This window comes from Protomyctophum parallelum, assembly GCF_964188405.1.
Source record: "Protomyctophum parallelum genome assembly, chromosome: 4".
NCBI lineage: Eukaryota > Metazoa > Chordata > Actinopteri > Myctophiformes > Myctophidae > Protomyctophum > Protomyctophum parallelum.
The window spans coordinates 19,577,182-19,584,037 of record NC_139700.1 but is presented as its reverse complement, the minus strand read 5'-3'; positions in this window follow the sequence as shown (position 1 = coordinate 19,584,037).

The following is a 6,856-nucleotide window of genomic DNA, read 5'->3' as shown; positions in this document are numbered from 1 at the left end:
CAACAATTGGATGTCGGCCCGGGACCCACATAACTTGTGTGTTTTCTGCCTGGGCCTAAACCATGCTGCTGCAGCTCTGAACGAATGCAGCAAATGCTCTGAGTTGTCACGACAGACTGTAAAGAAATGTCTATGACGCACTCGAACTTGGCGTAAATCCACTAATGGCGACAAACCTTCGGTTTAACTGCGGGTCCCCAAAGCACCCTTGTCGAACCAGCACCTCCTCAGGAGGACTCACCTTGGCCCCCAGCCTCCCTGAGCTCTTGGGGCGGTATCATGGACGATGAGGAGCCTGTAGAGGACCTTCCATCCTACCAGGAGGATCCTCTCCCCGATGACGGTGGTTACATAATCCTCGATGAGGCTAGAGATTCAGACTTCTCCGAAGGGGAAGACGAACTCAATGATCATTACGACATGCTGGTCGATAACGCACCACAGCACGTAGCCAAACCCTCCAGAGGTCCCACCGCTGTTTGAGATCCTCAATGACAAGGACGCTCAATATGATAGCTCCTGGCTATTTTCATAACGGCAGCACTCGGGTGCAAACGTAAGTTGCCACAGGCCCCTCCAGCTGGGCCCACGGGCCTCCAGTGGCAAGGTCTGGCACAACAGCCAGTCCCACAGGACACCAGGACCTACAAGGCCTCAACAAGCACCTCAAAACCTACCGCTTCAAAATGCTGACAGCAGGATCCTTACTGCACTCTCTGTGCAGTATCAACCTAAACGACGCATACTTTCACGTGCCGATTTATCCACCTCACAGGAAGTTCCTGAGGTTCGGTTTCGAGGGAAAGGTTTACGAATACATGGTCCTGCCATTCGGGTTATCCCTATCCCCGAGAGTATTCGTGAAATGCACAGACGCTGTTATTGGGCCCCGACGAGCACAAGGGGTCCGCATAGCGATGTCTTTGGACGACTGACTAGTCAATGCAATTGTCGCCAGGAGGAGGCAACGCTCCACACTACGCAAGTTGGACACAGGATTCGGTTCAAAGTGTGTCAATGCATGGTCGGTCTCATGGCCTCAGCCATTGCTCTAGCTCGCCTGGCTAGACTCCACATAAGACCCTTCCAAGTTTGGATGAAGTCTCTAGGGGTCCCAGGCACTCAAGCACACTGCAGAGTTCTAGTCAGATAAGAATGTGGGGGTCCCACGACGCTCTAACGGAAGGAGTCCCCACGGGGAGAATCCTCTCCAGGAAAGTCCTCACAACAGACGCCAGTCTGTCAGGCTGGGCGCCACGCTTCAGGGCATAGCGGCCAGCGACTTCGAACGCTACGTCAAAGGCTACCACGTTCTTTCAGACAACACAACGGTGTGTTATATCAACAAGCAGGGCGGACTAAGGTCCCAAACCCTGCATGCTCTGGCGAAGCAACTGGCATTATGGTGCAACGAGCACCTTCTCTCGATCAAGGCATGCCATGTCCCAGCGGATCTGTTGTCCTGGGGACCGCTCCAGTACACGGATTGGTCTCTTCACCCACAGGTAGCGACCCAGATATGGGACAGATTCGGGACTCCAGTGGCAGACCTCTTCGCCACAGAGGAGAACAGGAACGTCATAGTGAAAAGGTATTATTCTTATAGGCTATGCCAGGATTCCCATGCAAACTGTGGTGCGTGCACCCCCTGTGGCGCCTTCAAGGGGTGCGTGACATGAAAAGGTGCTATGGTTTTATTTTAAATATAGACCTATGAACATATTTATGCCAATATATGGCAAGTATATGCAGAATATTTGTCATATTCAGGTTCAGATGTGCATATACTGTATGTGGCTATATGCACATATATACACGTCTATATGGCTTATGCGACATGCAGGCGGCCAATATATAGAATAATATATCACATATATGTTGTACATCTAAAACATATATACAGAGCTCTCTGTTGGAGCTGTTGCCCCCGCGACCCGACTACGGATAAGCGGTTGAAGATGGATGGATGGATGGATGTTATATATATATATGTCATATATTTCATTTCCATTTTGGCTTTGTGTCAGTCAGCTAGGTCGGGAGGTAACAGGGGGTACACGGCCAAAAAGGTTTGGGAACCACTGGGCACATTCATTGCCAGAATATAACCGTGAATGATATGATTATATTTCTCTGTGCCATGCAGGCAAAGTTTGTATTAGTGGTAATTTAGAGAGGATTTACCCTGACAGAGTGAATCTGTGATTTTCCTAGTCCTGTTGAGAATGTCTGAAAAAATGACTTATTGAAAGGGATACAGTACAGTATATTTTCCAGTTCAACTTGGTGGGATAAAATGAAGCTCACGTGGGTGTGAAATGGATTTTATGAGTCGACAAGGTTAGCTTGCCAGTTTCAATGTCTTGATGACATCAGAAAGACAGTCAAAGATTATTTTGGACCATGGTTCACTCCCTTTGGGAGTTACGTACGTATCTATCTACACCAAATACATAGGAGGAAGTAGGAAACAAGTAAGTGTCAACAGCTGAAATGTTCTATTTAAAGCTCCCCTGGGATAATAACATTGTTGACATGGGCTTTGTCTGTGATATGGCTCATCTAGTAACTTAAGACTTTATGAGCAGCTTTTCCCCATGCCTTACCAGCCTGTAGTACACAGGCGGCCCAACTGGCCTTTCTGGTTTCAGTGCTTTGCATTTTCTTTTCTTTCTCATTTTAAATGCAAGGTGAGCTCACTGTCATCTCTCCATGTTATTATAATGAAGAAGGTTGGGCCTAGATGCGTCTACTCTAGAAGGCACAGTTCTCTACTCACAAAGCTGTGACTCTGTGCCAATGCATTTTGTTCACCAACTTTATGACATTGTACAACATTACTCTTGGGTGGAGCAGTCATGGTGTAAAACCAAGGTGGCTTTTTGACTATGGTCTGAGGTGCCAGATAAGAGTGGAGCAAGAGCATTTGGAGCAAACTGTGTGACCAGAATGCTCTCCATCACCATGGGACAAGGTTGCATCTGGAAATACTGTAAACACTAGTCCAATATGGCTTTATTTCCTAGGGAAAGAAAAAACAGCACATGCTTCATATGTGCTATGTTTGAAACACTCTCCCCAGCAATGCAGACGATTTTAGGCTATTTTAAAATCACTTGGTGCCCCTCCTATTGATACCAGTGTAAAAATAGATGGCAAGAGCTCCAGCAATCCAATGGTTTGAAAACAGAACAGACTGACATACTATTTTTAGATAGGCCGCGGTCACACAGCAAAAGGTGCTTGCTGACATTTTTAGTCCCATTGAAGCTGCAAATGCCATTTGACTGTCCGTAGAATCTTGCAGTATTAATGTGCCCCTAGGAACTGCAATCCTGCCAGAAGAAAAGACACATACAGACTGTATCTATCTTCAGTTTTGGTCACTGTGCAGTATATAGTAGGCCTAATTGCTTATGGCCCGAATGTGTCATCAGATGCTGATCACCATTAGCTTTCTTAATATGTGCTGTAATAAAGACTGGATACATTGTGATCTCTGACTGAGTGACCTATACGAATCAAAACCATTTAGAAAGCATTAATTTACTTCAGAAAATTACCGGTAATGTAAATGTACATTCAATTACTCAGAGATTGCTCTTAATCATTAAATTAGATTAAAATTTTAATATTGATCCAGAGTATAACAATGGCTCAGTTATTCTGCTAATTACTTTGGTTGGCACAAAATAACTACTCTGAGTGCTACTCGGAGTGCACATCTCTGCCAGGTGACAGGTCAGGTTTGTTACATTAGGGCCCACAAACGTTGGAAGTCAATGGCCGTGGTTACATGAGGGCTTTTCATTCAGAATAAATACTACGAAAAATATTTCGGAAGTAATGTTTTTTGCTACGAGTTTACATGGGAAATGGTCATTCCGAATGAGTGTTTACATGAACGATATTTTTAAAATCCCATCATTTCATTCCGCAGCAGCTTTGGGGCTGGGAAGGCTTCCGATTGGATAGGGGCGGGCATATATGTTTACGTCTTTACGTTTTTTTCACCCACTGTGGGTCCCCTTCTCCGCTGGGAAGGTGATCATCTCGTTTTGTACTTTATTAAAAGTCTGATTGGGTGTGAAAATAGGCAGCACGGCCAGGGCACGCAACACACTGATTATTGTATCATTATTGGTCACTCTTATTTTTGAGAGAGAGAGAGAGAGAGAGAGACTGACACTGTTGAATTGAACACACACACACAAAGCAGTAAATCGCATTTATCAACTTTTCTGATGCGCCTCACGAAGCTATTATGGATTTCTTTGTGCTTCGTCTTTTGTGTGTAAGAGCTGATCTACAGGCTGACAACGTGTCCTATCTGTGGTCGTTTAGGCCTACATCACATAATCTGCACAGACACCATTGTGCAACGAAAGATAATCCAGGCTTGAATCCATAGAGACAGAGTTATTGAACTTGTGGCAGCCACATCATCATCATGGCATGGCATTAAATATATTCCGGGCGCAACACTGTAGGCTACCAGAGAATAAATACTGGGTTTTTAATACTAGATTTATTGCAGCTGCTCATCAATGCAAACTGCAAAGCGACGTTTAGGTTGCATCTTGGAATAGGCAAGTGATATAAACGTTTAAGGGGATAGGATAGATATGGACATTAGCGATAATAGCGTATTCTTGGAAGTGTGTGCGTGCGTGTGATCACTGATAAGTGGGCTGACAGCATTGCGTCCTCTCCTCCACTGTCTTTCTGTGAGTCCCCAGAATAATCCTGTCAGTTACATCGGAATGGTTTTTGAGTGGTGCAACCACTCCAAGGAACAGCAATGTCCGTGTTCACCTACCTATGTGTTCGTTCACCTACCTATGTACCTATGTGGCCATGAGCACCAGTATATGACTATGAGTACCAGTAGGGGCGCAGAAGGCGTAGGAGTGTGCAGAGGGACAGCGTGCATGCAAAGTTCAGTCCAGCAGTGCTCAAGATTAGTGTGTATCAGATACACGCTAAGGAAGGCTTGACACGTCCGTGTTTTGCTTGTCCGTGCTCCACAATGCAATAAATGTACCTTGAATGGAGTCTCTCTTTTACAGTGATTCTTCGTGAGCCGTGCACCCGGTAATCTGCATTTTTGTACTGAGAGTGCTCGTTTCTTTCCTTTCCAAGATTAACTGTTCACAGTCGGAATCCGAGACAGACGGGCGGACAGACTTGCCGAAAACATAATCACTGGACTTCGGTCGTCCGGCCTGACGGACCTGATAATGTTGTATGGCTGCTGAGGTTCATCCACCTTTATGCATTGTCAATGAGGCAGGCTAGCTTGCGTGTGTGAGCTCTGACATACTGAGAGGCCTCAAGGTAAAATTCCAGCTCAATGGTAGAGCACTTGATGATGTAGCGCCTGAAGCCAGATTGGCCAGGCATCTGTCTGAAAGACACAAAATAGAAGGGGAAGCTGCATACCATTGCCTGAACATGCAATGGAATTCACAAGGAGCACATTTGTACACTGTATCTCCTTTTGCACTTAGATTGAAAGAATGCATGATCTATTATTGTTTTTATAGTGCACGCAAGTGGTACAGTACGTACTGTACCTATTAGCCTGATTAAATGATGTATTGATTTTTCTAAGGATGGCTATGTCGTTCCGTCCACCACTTTGGTTCCAAACAACATAGTATCTCTAAAGTTACTGGCTGGATTGGCATATTTGTCTGTGCTCCTTTCATGAAACCAAGACGACGGCTTGTGCGGACTTTGGTGAATTGGCCTCGGTGTTAAGTGTACATTTCAAGTAAAGACCAACATGAACTCTAGTGGCTGCTAGGCAGTACGGCATTTAGCTGTGCTGAGCATATGACTTTATAGTCTGTGTTATTATTGCCATACTGTACATCAATATGTAATTCCAGACTCATTGCAATGTCAAGGAAGTCAAAACAGGTATTGTAGCAACACTATCAGAACACATGCCATTATTTGCATGTAAGTGCTGTTCAATCCTTTTGGAGTGCATGCCCGTTAAAGTGATTATTGCTTTCTTTCTTTGTATGCATACTTAATGCACACTATCTTTAATGTTATGAATGTGCATGTGCAGTGGTTGTATCCGACCTATCAGCCTGCCTTTATCTAGGCATGTGTTTGTCTTGTGCTACCATGGTAACCAGACACACAAATTCCAACATGACATGTGCATGGCAAACATCAGGCCTGCTGTGTCTCTATGGCTTCGTACACACCTACACAGGTATTTTTATGAACGTAACTCTTGTCCACACGCATAAACAGAGTTTAGATTTAAAAATCTACACTGTAGCTGGAGTTTAAAAAAAAGATTTGTTTTTATGCCCCCCCCCCCAAAAAAAAAACCGCATATAAAGAGCTATGTTTATAAAGAATAACCGGCTATGTATGGTTACACACTAGCCTAATGAGGCTGCTAATTCAGCTCACTGATTATTTGGGAAATGACTGATCTCAGAGAGCAATCTATACATTAAGATATTTAATAGAGAAATTATGTTTCATCATTCTCATTTTCAGGTTCTACTCCTGGCCCTACTACTCGAATGCCATAGCAGTTGCCATGGAGATGACTCTCTTAGAGTTCATGGACAGTAGCATAGTACAGAGTCAGACATACTTTATTCTGTGCTTGAGGACACTGTTTACACAATACACACTCTGTATAACATTAACATTTCTAACACTAACATTTCCTGAATTTAGTATGCATCACACTGTATTATTTGTATAGCTACTAAGCATTCTGACATAGGCCTACTAAAAAGTCACACATACTATTAACTCATTTGGCATACTAAATATTAAACAGTATGATATGTGATTTCGAACAGGCAGAGGCAGACAG